This window comes from Balaenoptera physalus (genome assembly GCF_965194825.1).
Source record: "Balaenoptera physalus genome assembly, chromosome: 4".
In the NCBI taxonomy this organism is placed as follows: domain Eukaryota; kingdom Metazoa; phylum Chordata; class Mammalia; order Artiodactyla; family Balaenopteridae; genus Balaenoptera; species Balaenoptera physalus.
Window position 1 is genome coordinate 67,123,027 of NC_138891.1, and position 23,356 is coordinate 67,146,382.

The 23,356-nt window shown below is 39.5% G+C and overlaps 1 protein-coding gene and 1 long non-coding RNA gene across 9 annotated transcripts in view; one reads left to right on the forward strand and one right to left on the reverse strand.

The window, feature by feature from the left end:
- The window catches only part of LPP (LIM domain containing preferred translocation partner in lipoma), a 692,297-nt gene that overhangs the window by 373,909 nt on the left and 295,032 nt on the right, over positions 1–23,356 (forward strand). The window lies entirely within an intron of this gene.
- Positions 1–23,356, reverse strand: part of LOC309660690 — a 326,684-nt gene that overhangs the window by 45,300 nt on the left and 258,028 nt on the right. The window lies entirely within an intron of this gene.

Here is a 23,356-nt window from a genome sequence, read left to right on the forward strand (position 1 = left end):
TAATAGGTCTTCCAGGGCGATACTGTTATCATTGTCTGAATGCCATATTTGTGGTTTGTAGGACATTTGTACCTAAACTCATTGACTTCTACACCATGAGGCAGATATACTTATGATTCCTGATCTTTATTTTAATAAACAGAGCCAGGAATATTTGCTAGAGATCAAACAACTGGTAAGTGAAAGACCTAGGCCGTGAACTTAGGTTGTTTTATTTATGCTGCATTTATCTCACCTTTATTGAGTCTTACTACATAGTATAAACTCTGGGTGCTGAGGATGAGAGATAACTAAGGCAGATGAGGTTTTTTTTTTCTCTGATCTTAAATGCTGAAGAGAGGCGAGAGGAAAGTAAGACATAAACAACGAGTCAGTAAACAAATTTAGATGGTGAAACAGGAAAAAAAGTACAAATTGGAGTGTCTGGAAGGATGCTTGCTGAGAAGGTCAGGCAATGCTTCTCTGAGGAGTTGACTTCTGAAGTGACAACTCAATGTCAAGTTGAGAACTTGCACTTGCAGAACAATGCACGTGCCTGAGACAGAAATGAGCTTGAATCTTTTAAGGGCATGGAATGGGTCAGGTGGACCAGTGGGGATAGATGCCTACAGTCCTGAGGTGGCTGTGATTTTAGGCTTCATAGCAGATGCTGAGTTTTGTCTCTCAGGAGCAAAGGATTTGGGTATTCTTTACCATACCTTATAAGCTTATATTTTTTTCAGTGCTTTAGGGAAGTTCTTATATTCTGGAGAGGGATATAAGCACGTGGATTGTTTTATCCTCTTTTCTAGATGAGTACACTGAAGAACAAGCTATGAAATGATTTTCCCTAGTTAGTTTTCTAAGGTTGTACAGTGCTAGTGATATCTAGTTGCCAAACATACGTACGCCTAGGTGTCAGTTTTGGAGGTTTTTGTTCTTTTTTTTCTTTGGAGAGTTTTTAAAAGCCTACACTCTTCCAAGTGGAAGTTTCTGATACTACAAATCTGTAAGTGGTAACTTTTCACAGTGTATGGAATTGTTCTATAAAAGAAATCATTAGTGATTTTTTTTTTCCCCACTTCTGTGGTTCTTTGGTATTGCCTCTCTTGGTATCAGCTGTTTAGAAATATCAATTCTGTCTTGAAATAGACCATCAAATAGTGACTCATGTCAAGCCAAGACACACAACTGGTAAATGAAAGAACTAGGCCGTGAAGAGTTTATTTATTCCTCTTTTCATGATTATCAACACCTGTTTAATCTGATCATATATTAAAAATTGGTGATCTATTATTTCTACAAACAGCTTTTAGCACCAGTATTAGGTCCTTGCATAGTCTACACTCATAACTCTCGATCTGACTTCAACAGTGACATGCATCTTTCTAAGTCAGACACCATTAATGATAGTGATTTTGGAGGAAGCATTCTTTTGGGATCCTATCCATGTGATCTTGGGTAATTTGCTTCTTTCATTTCACCTGATTCCTTATTTATAAAATGTGGATGTTGAAATAAATGAGTTTTCTAGCTGTATGATTTGTGATATCACTATTAATTTACTTACTGAGAAACATCATATAAATTGGGCATTTGTAGAAAGTGGTTCAGTAGCTTAGAATCTAGCTAACATTTTCATTTTTATTAAATCATTAAATTAAATATAATTGAGCATCTTATAGGTACCAGGCTCCGCAATAAGGATGCAAGCATATAAGACCTCTGTCCAGCAACTGAGAGGTTAAACTATAGTGAAAATCATAGATTGGTAACTCAGAGTTTTTTTACAACAGATTTTTTTGGATATATTATTCACTTACCATACAATTCATCGACTCAAATTATTTTTAAAGGAGATGATTGTATATTTACTCAACAAGTATTTTATGAGCATCTGCTATGTACCAGGGACTGTTTAGGTGCTGAGGTTAGAGAGACTGACAGTAGTTCTACAAAACCTAGCCTCTCACAAAATGTCCATCAACAGAATCTTTTGTTTTATTTTATTTTTTTTATTGAAGTATAGTTCGTCTACAGTGTTTGTTAGTTTCAGGTGTACAGCAAAGTGGTTCAGTTATACATACATATATCTATCTATTTTTTTCAGATTCTTTCCCCTTATAGGTTATTACAGAATATTGAGTATAGTTCCCTGTGCTTATTGGTTATCAATTTTATATATAGTAGTGTGTATGTGTTAATCCCAAACCCTAATTTATTCCTCCCCACCCCCTTTTCCCCTTTGGTAACCATAAGTTTTCTATGTCTGTGGGTCTGTTTAATAGACTCTTCAGTATGGTGTTAAAGACCAACATTTGGTGTCAGCAAAGGGTACTTGGGGAATACATCAGAGAGACAAAGAAAACCCACTCTTGGGAGAACTGGGGAGGTTTCTGAGAGGTTGTCATCTCTAAAAAGAATCTGAGAAGCCTGTAAAGAGTTTGCTAGGTTGATGACTAGGGACAAAAGAGAAGGGAGAATTTTTAGGGAGGAGGAAAGAAACGTGCCACCGCACAGAGGTGAGACATAGGTAACCCATGGCAGTTCAGTAGAGTTAGAGCATGGGGGACGGTGTGGGAAGGACAGTTTCTGCTGGGTCTGAAGGTCAGAGAGTCCGTCAATGTGTGCCTTCACAGAAACAGTATGTCTTACTAGGAGGTCACAAAGGAGGATGAGGTCAGCTAGAGGATGTGACATTTGAGTTGATTCACAAAGGATGTCTAGGAGGTTGTTGAGGCAGTCTACAGTTAGTCCAGGCAGAAGGAACTACAATTGTAGAAATAAATGTGTGTAAAACAATGGTGTTTTCAGCCGGGTAAGGAATTTGAAGGGCTTGGAAGATGAGGTAAGTGAAACAGAGAAAGAACAAAGCCAAAATAGTACATTGGTGAGGGTTGAAGGGCAGCTTATAGATGGATTCTGTGCAGTGCAATGAATTTGTACATTGTGCTCTTCATCCTGTAGGCAGCTAGGGGTGGAGGGTAGGGACCACAGTTTGAGAGAAGACTAGAACATTGAAGATTTGAGAAAAGAAATCAGAAGTATGCTTCTAATCTTCTAAGATAACTCTGGCTATACTTGAATCGGAGGAGCCCAGGGTTGTAAATGAAACTTAGGAGTATGTCATCTCTATTGTTTTTCTAGTTAACATTTTATATAAAATTCAATTACCCTTTGCACCAATGTTCAATAATTTCTAATATTAGGAAATTATAATTAAATAAGAGATATGGAAATGTTAACCAACATTCATTGAAAATGTACTGTGTCACTTCCATGTATTAATTCACTTGATCCTTACAAAAGCCCAATGAGGCAGCCTATCATTTCCCCCTATTTTACAGACGAGGAGATCATGGCCTAGAGAGTTGAAACCTGGAACTAGTAAGTGGAAGAGCTGGTGTTTGAGCCAAAAACAGTCTAGCTACTAAGCCTAATTATAAGAATTGACAACTGAATGCATAATCAAAAATACTAACAGTAATTGTGTTGGTGAGGAGGAATTTGGGGGCAGTTTTTTTTTTGTTTGTTTGTTTGTTTATTTTGTCTTTTTTACAACTCAATGATTCAATGATTTTGCAACCATTACCCCGATCTAATTTTAGAACTTTTCTTCCATCCTGAAAAGAAATCTCATACCAGTTTGTAGTCAGTCTCTGTTCTCACCTCTAACCCTATGTAACCTCCAATCTGCTTTAGTGGTCATCAGTCTTTAAATGAATGTGATTTCACTTTAGTGACAGTTTGTTTTGAATAGTAGCAATCTGATAGGCTTACTCAGTAACTCAGGAGTGTAACATAGTTTGAACTTCTAATTTCTAACATCTGCATGAAAATAATGTTCTCTGTTCTTAATTTAGGGCAGAGAAGTGTAAAAGTGCCAGCCCTGTGTCAGTCATTAGTCATATGCACATGAGTAAGACTGCTCCAGGCTCCACACTTGAGTTCATTTGTCTTTTGGAGATGCTGACACAGAAATAGACACATCATTGAACAACACTGGGGAATGGAATTCGTCTAGAAATCTCCATGTATTTGTTGAAGGACTTGTGTTAAACTTCTTTCTGCTGAAAGCCATTGAATTGTTTATAAAAATCTAGTATGTATGAAGCATTTGGACTGCTTGGCATTTTGAGGATAAAATCCACATCAATGTTAAATAAAATAAAACTCCCCATCCAGAATAGAGTAGTAATTGCCAGACGTAAAATAGCCCAGCTGTGCAGGAGCTTAAAGGACAGTTGGTCTCAGGCAGAGAGTACTGGATAGGACGCTGCTACGTAAGTAACTGTTCGGCCTGAATTACTGTACCTATTTGGTAGCTCATATATCTAAAATGGCTTAAAATAAAAATTGCAAATGCACCAGATTTCATCAATCTTAGCATTTCTTTTTCTTATTTTCTCAGTCCCAAGTTAAAAATAAAATCCTCTTGCCTCATTTTCCTGTGTGCTAGTTAGTTAGGATTAACTGGAGTTCCCAACAGGAAAGCAGTAGATATAGTAGACAACATTGTATAGAGGGTGAGAGCCCGGTAGAGATAATTATACAGTCACTCCCACTGTATTACCCTTCAAAGAAACTGAGCCTAATATTCTCCTCCTAAGCAATTTAACCAACCTCTAAAAAAAAAACAAAATATAAGATATTATTTAGAGAATGAAATAGCTACTGTATGTAATCAGGAGGAAGAATTATAGCAAATTATAATACTCATTTGATAAGTATATAAAGAGCTACACTCAAAGCTTTGTATCGTACCTCCTAAGTCATTGTTCTGTTGTGCTAACTGTCCTTTTTAAAGGAGAAGAGACAAAGAACTGCTGAAAAAAAATCAACTGTTATACTTGTTCAGTAAGATTGCCCCCTCTGGGCATAGACTAAGTCTAATTTCATGCTCTGTAAGGATCAAGCACACATTTGGTCTTCAAATATCCAACAGTGGTGATTGCTTTGCCTATCCAAAGATAATATCCATGTAGAAACATAGACACTAATAAAACTAAATGCGATGAAAATGTGTTTTAAGAGCTACAGCGTGTATGTCTGTGTAGGTATAGATGTTATATATCTGTGTTCACTGCACATACATCCCAATATTTTAAAAAGATAGGTCTGCATGCAGATTTTTTTCAATAATTCTTTGAAGATAACCAAAAGGAGGCCAGGACATCTGCTAAATTGTCCATTTAGTATATAAAAAAAAGTTGGCAGTAATACAAGGGTCAGTTTTTCTTTGGCTTTCTTTCTTTTCTTTCTTTCTTTCTTCTTTCTTTCTTTCTGGCTGCGTTGGGCTGTGTGCGAGCTTTCTCTAGTTGAGGTGAGCGGGGGCTGCTCTTCGTTGCGGTGTGCGGGCTTCTCATTGCGGTGGCTTCTCTTGTTGCGGAGCACAGGCTCTAGGCGCTTGCGGCTTCAGTAGTTGTGGCACGCGGGCTCAGTAGTTGTGGCTCACGGGCTCTAGAGCACAGGCTCAGTAGTTGTGGTGCACAGGCTCAGTAGTTGTGGCGCACGGGCTTAGCTGCTCTGTGGCATGTGGGATCTTCCCGGACCAAGGCTCGAACCCGTGTCCCCTGCATTGGCAGGCGGATTCTTAACCACTGCGCCACCAGGGAAGCCCCAAAGCCCCTTTGGTTCACTTTAAACAAAACAGACCAATGTGTAAACTTTAAGAGACAAGTGAGCACTTACTTTGAGTTTGTAATTCTTGTGCCTCCACTCTCCACTCCATCCCCCCCCCCCAAAAAAAAAGTGCTGATCTGATTTCTGTAATGAGAAGCTGTACCACATAGTGGCTAAGAGTAGTTACTCGAAAGATGGCAGCTACCTTAGATGCAAAACTCTGAATCCTCCACTTACTAGCTGTGTGAAGTTCAGCAGGCAATGTAGTATCTCCATGCCTCTCAGTTCCTGATTGCAAAATGGCTATAATAATACAGTGCCCACTTCATGCAGCTGTTATGAGGAGTAAAACACCACTATACCTAGATCAGTAAAGCACTGTGTCTCTCACATACTTATATTTTGTCAATTCTAAAACCCATATTCACATCCTGAACCATTGCTGACTAATTACTGTTGGTGAATAATTAACAGTGACATAGTTGTCATTGTTGCAAATGCACATCAACACTTGTTTGGAAGAAAATCCTGCGGGTCATAATGGAACCCTCTTTTATCATTGTTATGGATCGCCCAGTGAACAGTATTTCGGGAAAACGCATAAAACTTCCATGATTTTCCGTTGAAAAGTGATTCAAAGGGTTGAACTCTGAATATGAAGAAGCTTTTGGAATGCTTCAATTTGTTTCACATGTGTTATATATTTTTGTATACATGCAATGGAGTGACATGATTTTTTAAAAACTGTCTAAATAATTTTAAAACATTTCTTTCAATAACATATAACAACAATTCTAATAATAAAACACTGTCGTAATTTAAGTCACAGTATTTTTGTTTCTAGTGGTGCAATAACTACTGGTGCATTTTATAATTAGTGACACCTTTTTTGATGGGACCTTGTAGTAAGCACTCAGAAAATGCTAGCAGTTGTAATTAGTATTTGGGTTGAGGTTAATATGGGTAGGTACATTGTCAAAGTTAACAGTCCAAAGGCCTTTGATTCTGAGTCAAGTGTGTTGAAAGAATACCTTGGATTTACCTAAAGTCTAGAGAACTTGACTTGCAGCTATATCAGTAAGACTTGCCTACATTCATTCAGTGGATACTGCACTAACATGGGCTGAAAGTCACATCTTCTAAATACCTACATACTGCCCTTTTCTCTTGATTATGAGAGTTAAGTTGAATAATAGAAGTGAAAGCATTTTGTAAACCATAGTAAGAAGTATGTCAGGATAGTTCAGGCAATACTGTGCTAACAAATATTCTCCAGATCTTAGTCCTTAAAACAAAAGCTTATTTTTTGCTTCTGTTACTTGTTCATTGTGGGTCAGAACTTCTTTGCAGGCTGATGGAATAGCCACCATCTCAAACACTGCTGGCCCCCATCCCAGAGTAAAAGACCTCTGAGGGTCTTTACCTGGCAATTGCATGCTCTGGCCTATAAGTAACACATGTGGACTTTACTCACAGCTTGTCAGCCAAAACTTTTCATATGGCTCCATCTAGCCATAAGGGTGCCAGAAAGCAGAGTTGGAAATATTGGAAAGTAGCATTGATGACTACCACAAAGTTTGCAATAATTAATAATAATAATAATGATTCCTATATACCAGGAACTGTTGCATTATAAGTGCTTTCCAGGTGTGGAGTCCTTTAGCCCTTGTGAAGCAGATATGCTCGTGATCGCCATTGTACAGGTGGGAAACCGAAGCAGAAAAGCGGTAGATTAACCTGTGCAGAAGAGGCAGAGCAGGGCTGTTGCAGGATCTATTGCATTGATGGAATTGAACGTATCTTTTTAAACTGTAAAAGGAGATACAGTTGAGATTTCTTCTTTTCTGAAAAAAACAAGAGTGGACTAAGTGATCCCTAAGGCTCCCTAAAATTTCACCTGAATCCTAAAATGACCTGCAAAAAAGGTGACTCCCCTGTTTCTTTCGCAACCTCGTCTTCAGAAGCCAGGGGCCCTCCCTTGACCAGCACACTTCCCCTGGTAGGTCAGGAGAGGAGTGTTGTCCCAGTAAATGGCCCGCCAGGGTTGCTGTGAATGTTCCCTCTTTGACTTATTTGAACTTTTCTATTTGGGAATTTCAAACGTATGTAAAAACAGAAGATTATAGTGAACCCAGTATACCAGATTATCAGTTATCCATACACAAGTGTCAGTGCTCACCCAATCCTGCTTGATTTAACTTCATAAGTTAATCTGGCCACCTATCAAGTAGACCTTTGAACACGGACTGAGTTCCTTGGGTTTGTGGGACTCAGAGAACAGGACTCACAACACAGAAAGCCGGTGACTAGTTGGCAGCTTGGTGCTGGGCAGGCTTAGTGAGGACATGGGGAGGACGGGACTGAAGAGGTTGATTTGAAGACAGGGCACCACTCAATGGACAAGTTGTCAAGCTGAGGATAAATGATGTGACAATATTTAATCATTCATGGGACAGTCCTGAAAGGTAAGTGGGGAGAGGAGAGATTTGTTGTTAATGTATGTCAAAATTATTGCCTTTCTTCCCAGCTAAAACTGCAGTCTTGTCCACCACTGAGGTAGTTAATAAACAGAGAGCTGGACATCTGATGTCTGTTAGGGGGCAGCGCAAAGGAGCTCTGTGTTCTGGGCCCTACCATCAGGCAGAGACTCCGCTGAACTAGAAAGCACACTGCCTGACCGCCCTGGGCTTCCAAATGAGCCACATCCAGAGGACGCTGGGTCATTGAACCTCCCTGTCTCTTTGAAAGACGCGTATACTAACCATCCGGGGGCCTCACAAGTCTATTATAACATTCAATTAACAAATGTTCCTCAAATGCTGTGAGCTGCCCGCTCGGATAGATGTGACTGAAATGTAAAGTACCTTTCACTGCCTTATTTATTGCTCCAGCAAACACGTTATATGTTGGCACCGTTTATCTTCATTTTAATTTTATCTCCAACAAATATAGGCATTAATTTAAATCACATACAGAACATAACAGTTTTTATAGAGGCAAACTTATTCCAGTGTGCTGCATTTTAATATCACACTTTACCATCTTTTCTCACTTGATTCAAGAATAGTATCTCTTCCTGCCTCAGCATTTAATCTGAGGACAACAGAAACTTTTTTTGTGCGTACATGTTCTTGCTCTCAAACTTCATCTTCGTCGCCGCTTTGCTGTTGGTTGCCTGGAAGTTTGCGAGTGTGAGAACAGACGTTTATTAGTGGCTCTCTTTCTCCTTTGCCAGCTTAACTTCCTGTTGTGTGTGGGGGTGGGGTGGGGGGGGGCTCCCAGAATGATAGGTTTTACAACTGAACTTAATTCTAGGTTTTCACCTTCAGATACCTGTTCTAACTGTAACAGACACAAAGGAAGGTATGCGGCTTCCTCCCGCCCCCCCCCCCCCCAAATGCATTCTTTCATTCAAAAGGAAAATTTCCCTTTTCCCTTTTTCTTCATAAGTGTTACTTTTGCAGCAGCTGAGTCTCTCCCCTGAGGGGAAGCATGCTAAGTTGGCTGCTGTATTTATGGCTATGAACCATTCCTGTTAGCTGCTACCCCTTAAGCAAGGGAGATTTGCCGATCCTGAATTTGTGGCCTGAAAAGCTGTGTCCCTCCTCAATTAAGACTTGCTAGATTGCCTCTGACATGGCAGCATATTCCCAGAAGTCAGGGCCTTGGAGGCAGGAATAACATGAGCACGACCTTAAGGCAACGTGGATTTAAGCCATTCCAGGCTCCTTTGGGAAGCTTTCAGGGTCTTTCCCTCCGAAGCAGTAAACTGAAAAGAACAAAAATTACTGTTCCAGTTTTTCAGGCCTCTGAATATCTAGGTTTAGAGACATCTGTCATAGCTTTTTTTTTTTTTTTTAAACATTACTTAGAGTTTAAAATGTACCAATTATTGTTTTAAGTTCCCTGTTTTATCCTTGTAACAACCCTATGAGACAGATGCCTTTATGCTCATCTTACAGATGAGGAAACAAGGCCTAGAGAAGTTAAAGGATTTTTGTTTGTTTGTTTGTTTTTGTTTTGTGTTTTTCGGAATTCATACAGCTGGGACGTGGCAGGGCTGGGATTTTGAATCTAGACCACTTTCACTAATTTGCTTTCGGTGTAGCTAGCTCTCTTCAGCCTGAATTCTTGACCTCTTGTTTGACACTGGCTCTTGCCAAACCCTTAATCTCTGTGCTACTAGGTGCATTTCATCTATGTCAAGAACACGGTTACCCTGGAAACCCACTAGCTAGAATGGCAATCCAATTATAGCACCACCGTTCCGGTTTTATTAAATTAGCGTTCTGATGACGTGGACTTCTTGATGGAAGGGTGCTAAGAAATGGGTTCTCACCAGTTGTTCTAGGCTCTTAGGACCACTTGGAGTCGTTCTTCCACTCCACCAAACAAACAAAAAAATGCTCCTTTGGGTGATTGATTGGACTTGAGAGTTACACTAGGATTGTCTTTTTGAACCATGGGCTTTCAGCAGTGGCTGGAGAGCATGGAAGTGCATGGAAAGAAGCCTGACTGGATTCTGCCTGCCCTTTGAGTAGCCACGCCCACCCCACCACAGGGTGGTGATTTTAGGGCTCTGATCTGAATGGCCAAGGCTCATGGTCATCTGTTTGTGTGGCTCTTATCCCACTTCAGCCTATTGGTTTATATCCAGACTTGGTTCAGGAAAAGATGCAGCTCTTCGATATTCTTTGGCCCTTTACAGACTTCTGATGCACAACGAATTTGCTTTGGTTCACAGTGATTTGATTGGTGAGTTTCCTTTAAATACACAGAATTTACATAGAATTGAAGATAGTCAGTGCTTACCCCAGTGACACCAGCTTGGAGGAAGTGATGTTCTTTATGCCAGTGGGCTGTCAGCTCCCTGAGATGGTAACTGGTAGGCTGGTGGAATGTTGTGTTACTTCCTTGCATGTATCACGCACTATGTCAGGTGCACTACCTATTAGTTCAGTGAATTTCATCAGCTCTATTATTAGCTCCGTTTTCTAGAGGAGGTAAAGGAGAAGCTGGAAGAGATGGCTTGCTCATTTGCAGGGTTGTGAGGTTATGATGGTGAGTTTTGAGCACAAGTTCCTAACTTGGAGTCCAGTGTTTTCTTTATACCATACTGTGTCAAGGTCGATCTTCTATATCTCAGAAAACAAAACAAGGATTAAAAACACTGAATCTGAATTCTTGAAGTTCTAATGCCAGAACTATTGTTGTCTTGAAAAGGGTGTTGGCACATCCTGTCGAGAAGGGTAATAACCAGGGAGGAGAGGGGGCCGCATCTTACTGTGTACCCCTGGAGAAGGGATATTCCCATGACTCACTCTGTCACCAGGGAGCAGATTTCCAGAAGCAGAACTTCAAAATGGTGAAGAGAATTATGCATCTTCATAAAACATTCTACGTTCTGTGTTAGCTTTTCTACCTGTCAGTAATTAAAGACATTCACTGAAGTCCTGGCTCCCGCATTTACTGGCTTAGTGACCTTAACTACTCTGGTTGATGTCTTCAGACCTCATTTCCCCATGAGAAAAATGGAACAATAATAATATTGGATAAGTATGTTGGGTTGTGAAGAAATGAGTGAGAGGTATTTTCTCCTCTGCAAAGAGGTAATCTCCTGGACGGTAATGTCACTCTTGTGATTACCAGCTATCTTTCACATTCATCTCTCTCTTTACCCCAATACTTTCTAGTTGTGTGAAACAGTCTGAGAGTATCTTTGATATTCCTTATGTATAATTGTAGGGACTTAGATTTTAAAATCCTGACTCTGTTTTTATTTCCCTGACAGCAAATTCTTCTCTTAATTTACTCCATGTGAAATGAGAAGTAACACCCTTAATACTTCCACATCTATTATATTTCCTCTTAATTAGATATGAATCTATATATTACTTGGATTGTGACATATATTTTCATACACATACAAGTACATATGCATATTTTACAACATTTAAAGTGATAAATACACTAACAGTTATTTCTGGGGTCATAGGAGATACGACTTCTTTCTTATATTACTTCTACGTATTTTTAAGGTTTCTATAATTAACCTACTTTGCTTTTGTTTTACAGGTATAGTGTATATAAATGTTTTGGTAAATGTATATATAATGTCTCATTTCATAAATTTGTATAAATATGTGTATGTATGTATGTATGTATATACACACGCATACAGTATTTTGGCAAAGTAAAACACCCTTTAACAGTAAACATCTACAGGGGAAAATTTCAAAACCATTCATTTTTTCTTCCCTCCCCTCTCCCTCCCTTTTCCCCCTTCTCTTCCTCTTCTTTATATCAGTCTATTAATCTATCTAATCTCTCCCTCCATCCCTTTTTCTTTCTTTCTTTTGTCCCTGCCCAGCACCTTTTTAGCACCTTTCAGAATAGAAACTGAAACAATATTGATCTTAAATATACTGTGTTAGAAAAATAGAATGTGTGTTTTGAGAGGAGATGTCTTGTCCTTGTATCCACATATCATTGTGGTATTGAACCTATCTCAAAACAAAAGTAGAGCTATGATTTTTAACACTAAGTTCAGTCTTTAATGAGTAGACTCTCCTTCCCAACCACGCTGATGAGAGAGAACAGAACACTTAAACCCAAGTCTGGTGATTCTAGTAGCACTCGTCCAAGTTGAGTGCCCTTTATGGTTCTCAGTGGCCATGATGATTTCTTTTCCTTTCTTTTCAGGTTTGCAAGCTCTTGGTTCATTAGCTTGTAGCAGCCAGGAGTTTGGGTCCTAATAACTAAAGCTTATGCACTTTACTTTTTCTCTACAGATGTCTGCTATGGGACCACCCTGCTCTACTTATGCTTTTTTCTTTGTGTAGCGTTTCCCTTGTCAGTCCATGTGATGCTGTTCATTTTAGTTATTATGATATGAACTTAATCCAGAGTGAAGGGAGCAAGTGTTTGTGTGCCTCTCTGAATTTTTTAAGGGGAAATATTATTTCTCACTTAAGGAGACTGACTTTAGTAGTCTGTCCTCTCACTTTTTTTCTTTTTTCAATTTGATCTGTCCAACTAAGGAGACCACATTTAGTACTTGCTAGTTGAGACTCGTGTTCTACAATTCTGAGTGAGTTCCTCCTGTGGCCCCCCTCCCCAAGGTGCACTGAGTCACAATGCGATCACCAGCTGCTTGCGTGCTTTTCCATCTGGCACACTAGACAGTGTGGTGGCCGAGGTCCAGCCTGGAAAGTACTTTCAGGAAAAGATGGAGACCCCTTCCTCACTCTGATCATCTTTGAATGGCTTGTTGTAGCTGGTATTAATGTTATAAATGATCATCCCTAAGTCTGTCTCAGTTCCAGCCCAGATGGAGTTTTGATTTTAGAAAATCATTCAGTGAAATGTATTTCCTGTGCCTTGTAGCCACTGATCACTTACCAAAAAAAAAGGGGCTGGTGGGAGAATAAAAATAAACTTATGATAATTCACATGCACTTAACCTTTACTGAGTGAGTAATACCAAAAAGGGAATGAAGCCGGCTCTGCTGACCAGCATTTGCAAATGGATTCCAGGAATGAGGTTAGAGTTGCCAAAGCAATCTCTGCATCCTGCGGAAAGCATCCCTTGGGATTTTATTACGGTTAGGGAAAACCAGGGATGTGGAGGTGTGTATGTGAATATGTTTTAAAGCTTTCTTACCAGCGGTGTGTGGCAGAAAGAACACTGGCTAAAAGCTGGAAAACCTGCATTCTAGACCTGGTTTCACCTAATCTCCATCATACTGGCAAAGTTAGTTACCTTCCTTGGCGTTTAATCATGTGTAAAATAAGGATGTCAGACTAAGATCTTTCATCATTGATATCCTGTGCTTTAGATTATTCCATAACAGAAAGGCCATACATGTTCATCATGTCTCTGTGTTAACTAAAGTAAAATAAATGAAACAACAATGATGATAACAAAAGCAATCCCATTGTAGAGGAATGAAAAAAATACATATATAGTGTTTCTAGTTAGTCAGGATATATCAATTCTGGATCTAATTATACATTTAAAGACCCTGTCGAGTTAGGAGCTCAGGTTCAAACCATAGCTTGTACAAACTATAATACTATATGCAATGCAATTGACAAGGCTCCAAGAGCTATTTTATCAGAAATCCTCTCGTATTTCTCATGAGAGTAATACTATAACGGTTGTAGTATTGTTTTTCTCCATAAACCCCTCCTTTCCCAATTTAAAAAAATATGACCCAAAGCATTTAGGATTTATTTATAATTATATGCAGATAAAACCTATAAAGAATTGTTGTATCAGTAATGCCTGCTACCTCTGCCTCTTCAATTACATGTTTTTCTCCACTGTTATTACTACCCATTGCCGCCCTCTTCCTTATTTTAATTACTTCACTTTGTATGTAGAGTATGAAGACATTTTTATTAGCTTTCTATGTCTTGTACTTGCTCCCCCCCTTCTTGTGGGACAGCTACAAGCTTCCAAGGGATCCAGGAAGTCTCCATCTTCAGAGGCCCTTGGGGAGCTATATTGCTAGTGTTCTTGGCTTGTAGTAGGAAGGCATCTTTTTTCAGAAGCAACCTTACAGTTTTATTTAGGGTGGAAATCAGAATGCAGCAAGAATGGTCTACATATAGACTGTTTTTTTTTTTTTTTGAATTTTATTTTATTTTTTATACAGCAGGTTCTTATTAGTCATCCATTTTATACACATCAGTGTATACATGTCAGTCCCAATCTCCCAATTCATCCCACCACCACCCACCCGCCGCTTTCCCCCCTTGGTGTCCATATGTTTGTTCTCTACATCAGTGTCTCAATTTCTGCCCTGCAGACCGGTTCATCTATACCATTTTTCTAGGTTCCACATATATGCGTTAATATACGATATTTGTTTTACTCTTTCTGACTTACTTCACTCTGTATGACGGTCTCTAGATCCATCCACGTCTCTACAAATGACCCAATTTCGTTCCTTTTTATGGCTGAGTAATATTCCATTGTATATATGTACCACATCTTCTTTATCCATTCGTCTGTCAATGGGCATTTAGGTTGCTTCCATGTCCTGGCTATTGTAAATAGTGCTGCAATGAACATTGGGGTGCATGTATCTTTTTGAATTATGGTTTTCTCTGGGTATATGCCCAGTAGTGGGATTGCTGGGTCATATGGTAGTTCTATTTTTAGTTTTTAAGGAACCTCCATACTGTTCTCCATAGTGGCTGTATCAATTTACATTCCCACCAACAGTGCAAGAGGATTCTCTTTTCTCCACACCCTCTCCAGCATTTGTTGTTTGTAGATTTTCTGATGATGCCCATTCTAACTGGTGTGAGGGTGATACCTCATTGTAGTTTTGATTTGCATTTCTCTAATAATTAGTGTTGTTGAGCAGCTTTTCATGTGCTTCTTGGCCATCTGTATATCTTCTTTGGAGAAATGCCTATTTAGGTCTTCTGCCCATTTTTGGATTGGGTTGTTTGTTTTTTTAATATTGAGCTGCATGATCTGCTTGTATATTTTGGAGGTTAATCCTTTGTCCATTGATTCGTTTGCAAATATTTTCTCCCATTCTGAGGGTTGTCTTTTCGTCTTGTTTATGGTTTCCTTTGCTGTGCAAAAGCTTTGAAGTTTCATTAGGTCCCATTTGTTTATTTTTGTTTTTATTTCCATTACTCTAGGAGGTGGATCAAAAAAGATCTTGATTTATGTCAAAGAGTGTTCTTCCTATGTTTTCCTCTATGAGTTTTATAATGTCTGGTCTTACATTTAGGTCTCTAATCCATTTTGAGTTTATTTTTATGTATGGTGTTAGGGAGTGTTCTAATTTCATTCTTTTCAATGTAGCTGTCCAGTTTTCCCAGCACTACTTATTGAAGAGACTGTCTTTTCTCCATTGAATATCCTTGCCTCCTTTGTCATAGATTAGTTGACCATAGGTGCGTGCGTTTATCTCTGGGCTTTCTATCTTGCTGCATTGATCTATATTTCTGTTTTCTTGTGCCAGTACCATATTGTCTTGATTACTGTAGCTTTGTATTATAGTCTGAAGTCAGGGAGTCTGATTCCTCCAGCTGTGCTTTTTTCCCTCAAGACTGTTTTGGCTATTCGGGGTCTTTTGTGTCTCCATACAAATTTTAAGATTTTTGTGCTAGTTCTGTAAAAAATGGCATTGGTAATTTGATAGATATTGCATTGAATCTGTAGATTGCTTTGGGTAGTACATAATTTTCACAATATTGATTCTTCCAATCCAAGAACGTGGCATATCTCTCCACCTGTTGGTATCATCTTTAATTTCTTCCATCAGTGTCTTATAGTTTTCTTCATACAGGTCTTTTGTCACCCTAGGTAGGTTTATTCCTAGGTATTTTATTCTTTTTGTTGCAGTGGTAAATGGGAGTGTTTCCATAATTTCTCTTTCAGATTTTTCATCGTTAGTATATAGGAATGCAAGAGATATTTGTGCATTAATTTTGTATCCTACAACTTTACCAAATTCATTGATTAGCTCTAGTAGTTTTCTGGTGGCATCTTTAGGATTCTCTATGTATAGTATCATGTCATCTGCAGACAGTGACAGCTTTACTTCTTCTTTTCCAATTTGTATTCCTTTTATTTCTTTTTCTTCTCTGATTGCCGTGGCTAGGATTTCCAAAACTATGTTGAATAATAGTGGTGAGAGTGGACATCCTTGTCTTGTTCCTGATCTTAGAGGAAATGTTTTCAGTTTTTCACCACTGAGAATGGTGTTTGCTGTGGGTTTGTTGTATATGGCCTTTATTATGTTGAGGTAGGTTCCCTCTATGCCCACTTTCTGAGAGTTTTTATCATAAATGGGTGTTGAATTTTGTCCAAAGCTTTTTCTGCATCTATTGAGATGATCATATGGTTTTTATTCTTCAGTTTGTTAATATGGTGTATCACATTGCTTGATTTGCATATATTGAAGAATCCTTGCATCCCTGGGATAAATCCCACTTGATCATGGTGTATGATCCTTTTAATGTGTTGTTGGATTCTGTTTGCTAGTATTTTGTTGAGGATTTTTGCATCTATATTCATCAGTGATATTGGTCTGTAATTTTCTTTTTTTGTAGTACCTTTGTCTGGTTTTGGTATCAGGGTGATGGTGGCCTCATCGAATTAGTTTGGGAATGTTCCTTCCTCTGCAATTTTTTGGAAGAGTTTGAGAAGGGTGGGTATTAGGTCTTCTCTAAATGTTTGATAGAATTCACCTGTGAAGCCGTCTGGTCCTGGACTTTTGTTTGTTGGAAGATTTTTAATCACAGTTTCAATTTCATTACTTGTGATTGGTCTGTTCATATTTTCTATTTCTTCCTGGTTCAGTCTTGGAAGGTTATACCTTTCTAAGAATTTGTCCATTTCTTTCAGGTTGTCCATTTTATTGGCATAGAGTTGATTGTAGTAGTCTCTTAGGAGTCTTTGTATTTCTGCGGTGTCTGTTGTAACTTCTCCTTTTTCATTTCTAATTTTATTGATGTGAGTCCTCTCCCTCTTTTTCTTGTTGAGTCTGACTAATGGTTTATCAATTTTGTTTATCTTCTCGAAGAACCAGCTTTTAGTTTTATTGATCTTTGCTATTGTTTTCTTTCTTTCTATTGCATTTATTTCTGCTCTGATATTTATGATTTCTTTCCTTCTGCTAACTTTGGGTTTTGTTTGTTCTTCTTTCTCTAGTTCCTTTAGGTGTAACGTTAGATTGTTTATTTGAGATTTTTCTTGTTTCTTGAGGTAGGCTTGTATAGCTATGAACTTCCCTCTTAGAACTGCTTTTGCTGCATCCCATAGGTTTTGGATCCTCGGGTTTTCATTGTATTTCTTGGTATTTTTTGATTTCTTCTTTGATTTCTTCAGTTATCTCTTGGTTATTTAGTAACGTATTGTTTAGCCTCCATGTGTTTGTGTTTTTTACCTTTTTTTCCCTCTAATTCATTTCTAATCTCCTAGCGTTATAGTCAGAAAAGATGCTTGATATGATTTCAATTTTCTTAAATTTACTGAGGCTTGATTTGTGACCCAAGATGTGATCTATCCTGGAGAATGTTCTGTGCGCACTTAAGAAGAAAATGTAATCTGCTGTTTTTGGATGGAATGTCCTATAAATATCAATTAAATCTATCTGGTCTATTGTGTCATTTAAAGCTTCTGTTTTCTTATTTATTTTCATTTTGGATGATCTGTCCATTGGTGTAAGTGAGGTGTTAAAGTCCCCCACTATTATTGTGTTACTGTCGATTTCCTCTTTTATAGCTGTTAACAGTTGCCTTATGTATTGAGGTGCTCCTATGTTGGGTGCATATAGATTTATAATTGTTATATCTTCTTCTTGCATTGATCCCTTGATCATTATGTAGTGTCCTTCCTTGTCTCTTGTAACATTCTTTATTTTAAAGTCTATTTTATCTGATATGAGTATAGCTACTCCGGCTTTCTTTTGATTTCCATTTGCATGGAATATCTTTTTCCATCCCCTCACTTTCAGTCCGTATGTGTCCCTAGGTCTGAAGTGGGTCTCTTGTAGACAGCATATATATGGGTCTTGTTTTTGTATCCATTCAGCAAGCCTGTGTCTTTTGGTTGCAGCATTTAATCCATTCACGTTTAAGGTAATTATCAATATATATGTTCCTATGACCATTTTCTTAATGTTTTGGGTTTGTTTTTGTAGGTCCCTTTCTTCCCTTGTGTTTCCCACTTAGAGAAGTTCCTTTAGCATTTGTTGTAGAGCTGGTTTGACAGTGCTGAATTCTCTTAGGTTTTGCTTGTCTGTAAAGCTTTTGATTTCTCCATCAAATCTGAATGAGATCCTTGCCAGGTAGAGTAATCTTGGTTTTAGGTTCTTCCCTTTCATCACTTTAAGTATATCATGCCACTCCCTTCTGGCTTGTAGAGTTTCTGCTGAGAAATCAGCTGTTAACCTTATGGGAGTTCCCTTGTATGTTATTTGCCATTTTTCCCTTGCTGCTTTCAGTAATTTTTCTTTGTCTTTAATTTTTGTCAGTTTGATTACTATGTGTCTCGGCGTGTTTCTCCTTGGGTTTAACCTCTATGGGACTCTCTGCACCTCCTGGACTTGGGTGGCTATTTCCTTTCCCATGTTAGGGAAGTTTTCGACTATAATCTCTTCAAATATTTTCTCGGGTCCTTTCTCTCTCTCTTCTCCTTCTGGGACCCCTATAATGCAAATGTTGTTGCGTTTAATGTTGTCCCAGAGGTCTCTGAGGCTGTCTTCATTTCTTTTCATTCTTTTTTCTTTAGTCTGTTCCGCAGCAGTGAATTCCTCCATTCTGTCTTCCAGGTCACTTATCCGTTCTTCTGCCTCAGTTATTCTGCCATTGATTCCTTCTAGTGTAGTTTTCATTTCAGTTATTGTATTGTTCATCTCTGTTTGTTTGTTCTTTAATCCTTCTAGGTCTTGGTTAAACATTTCTTGCATCTTCTCAGTCTTTGCCTCCATTCTTTTTCCGAGGTCCTGGATCATCTTCACCGTCATTATTCTGAATTCTTTTTCTGGAAGGTTGCCTATCTCCACTTCATTTAGTTGTTTTTCAGGGGTTCTATCTTGTTCCTTCATCTGGGACATAGCCCTCTGCCTTTTCATCTTGTCTATCTTTCTGTGAATGTGGTTTTTGTTCCACAGATTGCAGGATTGTAGTTCTTCTTGCTTCTGCTGTCTGCCCTCTGGTGGATGAGGCTATCTAAGAGGCTTGTGCAAGTTTCCTGATGGGAGGGACTGGTAGTGGGTAGAGCTGGCTGCTGCTCTGGTGGGCATAGATCAGTAAAACTTTAATCTGCTTGACTCCTGATGGGTGGGGCTCGGTTCCCTCCCTGTTGGTTGTTTTTCCTGAAGCGACCCAGCACTGGAGCCTACCCGGGCTCTTTGGTGGGGCTAATGGCAGACCCTGGGAGGGCTCACGCCAAGGAGTACTTCCTAGAACTTCTGCTGCCAGTGTTCTTGTCCTCACCGTGAGACAGAGCCACCACCCGCCTCTGCAGGAGACCCTCCAACACTAGCAGGTAGGTCTGGTTCAGTCTCTTACGGGGTCACTGCTCCTTCCCCTAGGTCCCAATGCACACACTACTTTGTGTGTGCCCTCCAAGGGTGGAGTCTCTGTTTCCCCCAGTCCTGTCAAAGTCCTGCAATCAAATCCCGCTAGCCTTCAAATTCTGATTCTCTAGTAATTCCTTCTCCCGTTGCCGGACCCCCAGGTTCGGAAGCCTGACATGGGTCTCCGAACCTTCGCTCCAGTGGGTGGACTTCTGTGGTATAAGTGTTCTCCAGTCTGTGAGTCACCCACCCAGCAGTTATGGGATTTGAATTTATTGTGATTGCGCCCCTCCTACTGTCTCATTGTGGCTTCTCCTTTGTCTTTGGATGTGGGGTATCTTTTTTGGTGAGTTCCATTGTCTTCCTGTCAATGATTGTTCAGCAGTTAATTGTGATTCCGGTGTTCTCATGGGAGGGAGTGAGAGCACATCCTTCCACTCCGCCATCTTGAACCAATCCCTACACAGAGTCTTGCAGCAACTTTGGCAGACCTTATGAATGGTTGTTTGGTCAAAGATCAACCAGTGTGACTGGTGATGCCTATGGAAGGTATATTAGTCAATGTTTTACCAGAGCTGGTAGGAGATAAATATTTAGAGATTCATTGCACTGAATTATCTTATGTGATTGTGTGGGCTGGCTCAGCAATCCAACATCTGTAGTGTAGGCTGTTAGGAAGGGCAGGCTGGAACTTTGCTACAAGAGCTGACACTACTGTCCACAGGTAGAATTTCTTTTCCTTTAAAGAAGTCTCTGCTTTGCTCTCAAGGCCTTTCAACTTTCAATCAGGCCAACCCACATTATCTAGGATAATCTCCCTTACTTAAAGTCAATTGATTATGGACTCTAATCACTTACACAAAATGCCTTCACAGCCATACCTAGATTAGTGTTTGATTGAATAACTGGTGAGAATGTAGTCTAGCAACATTGACACACAAAACTGATCATCACAGAAGGGTAGCTGTTTTCTACAAAAGATCAATCTGTGGTAGAGAAGCCATGGGCACTGAGATCAGAAACAGGGAAAGCAGGAAAGGTGCAGGAGGAGCCTTGAGAATCCCAGCAGCATCATCGGGATTGGTGGCGGAGTGATGATAGATATATGGGACAGTAAATGTGGACAGACTAGTGTTCTACCTCATGCATGTTGAGACCTGAAAAGGCTTTGCCTACCTGCTCTGGGAATAGAACTATTGCTTGTCAAATAGTTCCTCTGTGTTAGTTCTAAGTTCCAAACATCAGAGTTGATTGTAGTTTCTTTTGCATTCGTTACTGAGTTATCGATACAACTTCGTAACATGTTTATATGCTTCTTCAGAGTTGAAAGCATTTGGCTAAAATGCTTTTTCCTCCACATTGCTATCATCCCCTAGTCTCCTGGTCCTGGCTGTCACTCACTGACCTCTTGGCAAATGTCTCACTGTCTCTCCTCTGGGTCCAGGCTTTTAGCCTTGTTGGAAGATTTCAGTGCTTAATTCGCTGGCTTCTCAGTCCCTTGATCTCACATCTCCTGTGACTCTTATCTCCACTCAGCTGTAGCCACCGATCCCAGGGTTACAACCTGGATCTTGTTATTGCCTTGTTCATTAATTAAACAATCAAAACAGAACAAAGCAAAACAAAACAAAACCACAGCCCTGTATTCTTCTAACTCTTAGACAACTCATACTCTACTCTTCTTCAGCATCTTTGCCTTCCATTATCTTTATTTCTATTTCCCCATCAGTCCCTGACTGTATTTCTTCTTATCCAATTTAGATTCTATGGATCAATACTTCAGCCCATTCTTCCCGCTGTTGACTTTCTTTCAGTTGGCTTTTTCCAGAGTTTCATTTGTGTACCTGCCCTGTTTCAACCTGCAGCACTTAGGCCATCTTGCCATCTTTCCTGGGTTTTTACATACCATGCTCTCTTGGTTTTTCTGCCTCCTTTTCTGAACAATTCCACTTTTAAGGATCTCCTTAGCTCATCTTCTTCTGCCAGAAGATTGGTTTTCTTTAGTGGTGGTGGTGATGATGGGGACCAGGGGTGGGGGACGTCTTTCCTGGAGTCTGTTCTTGTTCTACCTCCCAGTTTGGTTTGGAAACTCAATTCTGTGGCCTCAAATACCTGTGCTGTAATGTTGTTATATAGATGTGTCTCAGCAAGCTTTCTAGCATTTCAGATCCAGAGCTTTCTAAGTGCTTATCAGCCAGGTGCATTTGTATATATCACAGAAAACTTAGTCTCAACATGTCTAAAATAAATTCGTCAACTTCTCTCTGGAATTCCTTCTCCTCTTGTGCTGTTAAATTTAATGGTGTCACCATCTAACCATTTTCCTAAGCCAGAAATCTGGGTACTATTTCTACACTCCTCTCTTTCCCTTATTGTCAATTTTACCTCCTAAACATACTTTCTACTTTTCTCCATCTCCACTGCCTCTGAGGGATCTCACATGTATCACATATGTATGGCATTGGCCATACACTCCTAACTGGTTTCCTTGTAGCCCCTTGCCTGCCACCTAGTCTGTTCCTAAAATGCAAATCTCACTGTACAATTCCCCTAATGCCTTATCTTTTTAGCCCAGTAGTATAACAGAATGATTAAGAAAACAGACTTTGGAATCAAACAGAAATGAGTTTGAATCTCACTTATGTGCTATGTGATCTTGGACAAGTAACCAATTTTAATGGTTTGTTCCCATATGTAAAACAGGAATACTGATTGCAGGGCTGTTTTTGTTTTGTTTTGTTTTTCTTTACTTTTTTGTGTTTTTTAAGATGTTTTATGCCCTTTGACTTCTTCTACTACTGCCCCTCTTATGCTCTGTGAAGCCACACTGGACTTCTCTCAGATCCCCAAAGGCATTGAACACTATCCATACTCCCAGCCCTCTGTTGCCATGTCTCAACATAGATGTCATTTCCTTTGAGAAATTGTTCAGCGACCCCCTCTGCTCTTATGTAGTTTGGGTGCTCTTGCTGTGTGCTCCTCTATCTTTTTCCTTGAACTTCCTAATCCCCATACTTTCTGTCCTGTCCTGTGAATGCTCATTTACTCACTGCCTTCTCCTCCCACTCGATCATCCGGTGTCCACCCACTGTAAGTTCCGTGCAGACATTGACTACTGACCTTGACCATCTTGTTAAGCTTCCTGTCCCTGCTGTCCAGTGCTTAGCACAGTGTCTAGCAAAGGTTGGGCACTCAGTGAACATTTGATGAATGTTCACAAGATGCTCTCACTAATTCACTTATGTTTCCAACAAAGTGATCACATTGTTCCTTCTGTGGGAGAAAACATGCCAAAAAATATAATTCTCCTACCTCTGTGGTGGCTCCCTAGCAACCTGACTGCTTCTAGAGAGCTGTTTACACAATCAAATCAAGCGGTATTTTGCTAGGAGGGAAAGCCCCAGGACAAGTCCCTTGTCTTGACCACAAAGTTCTATGTTTTGTGTCTTTCCTTTTGAAATCTTGGTTTCAGCAAAGCAACACTTTTATCCTCTCCCCAGAATCCTATAAATGTAATACAGAGATGTGTTTACACTAAATCCCCAATAGATTATAACATTCGGCCTTGGATGGGTGACAACAAACCTACTTTTAGCATTACTTGGAAGGAAGTTCCTAGGTATATAACTGACAAGCATTCATGGAGAGCTGCTTTACTTTTCTGTCGAGCTTTTGGGGAATTTTTTTTTTTTTTTAGCAGT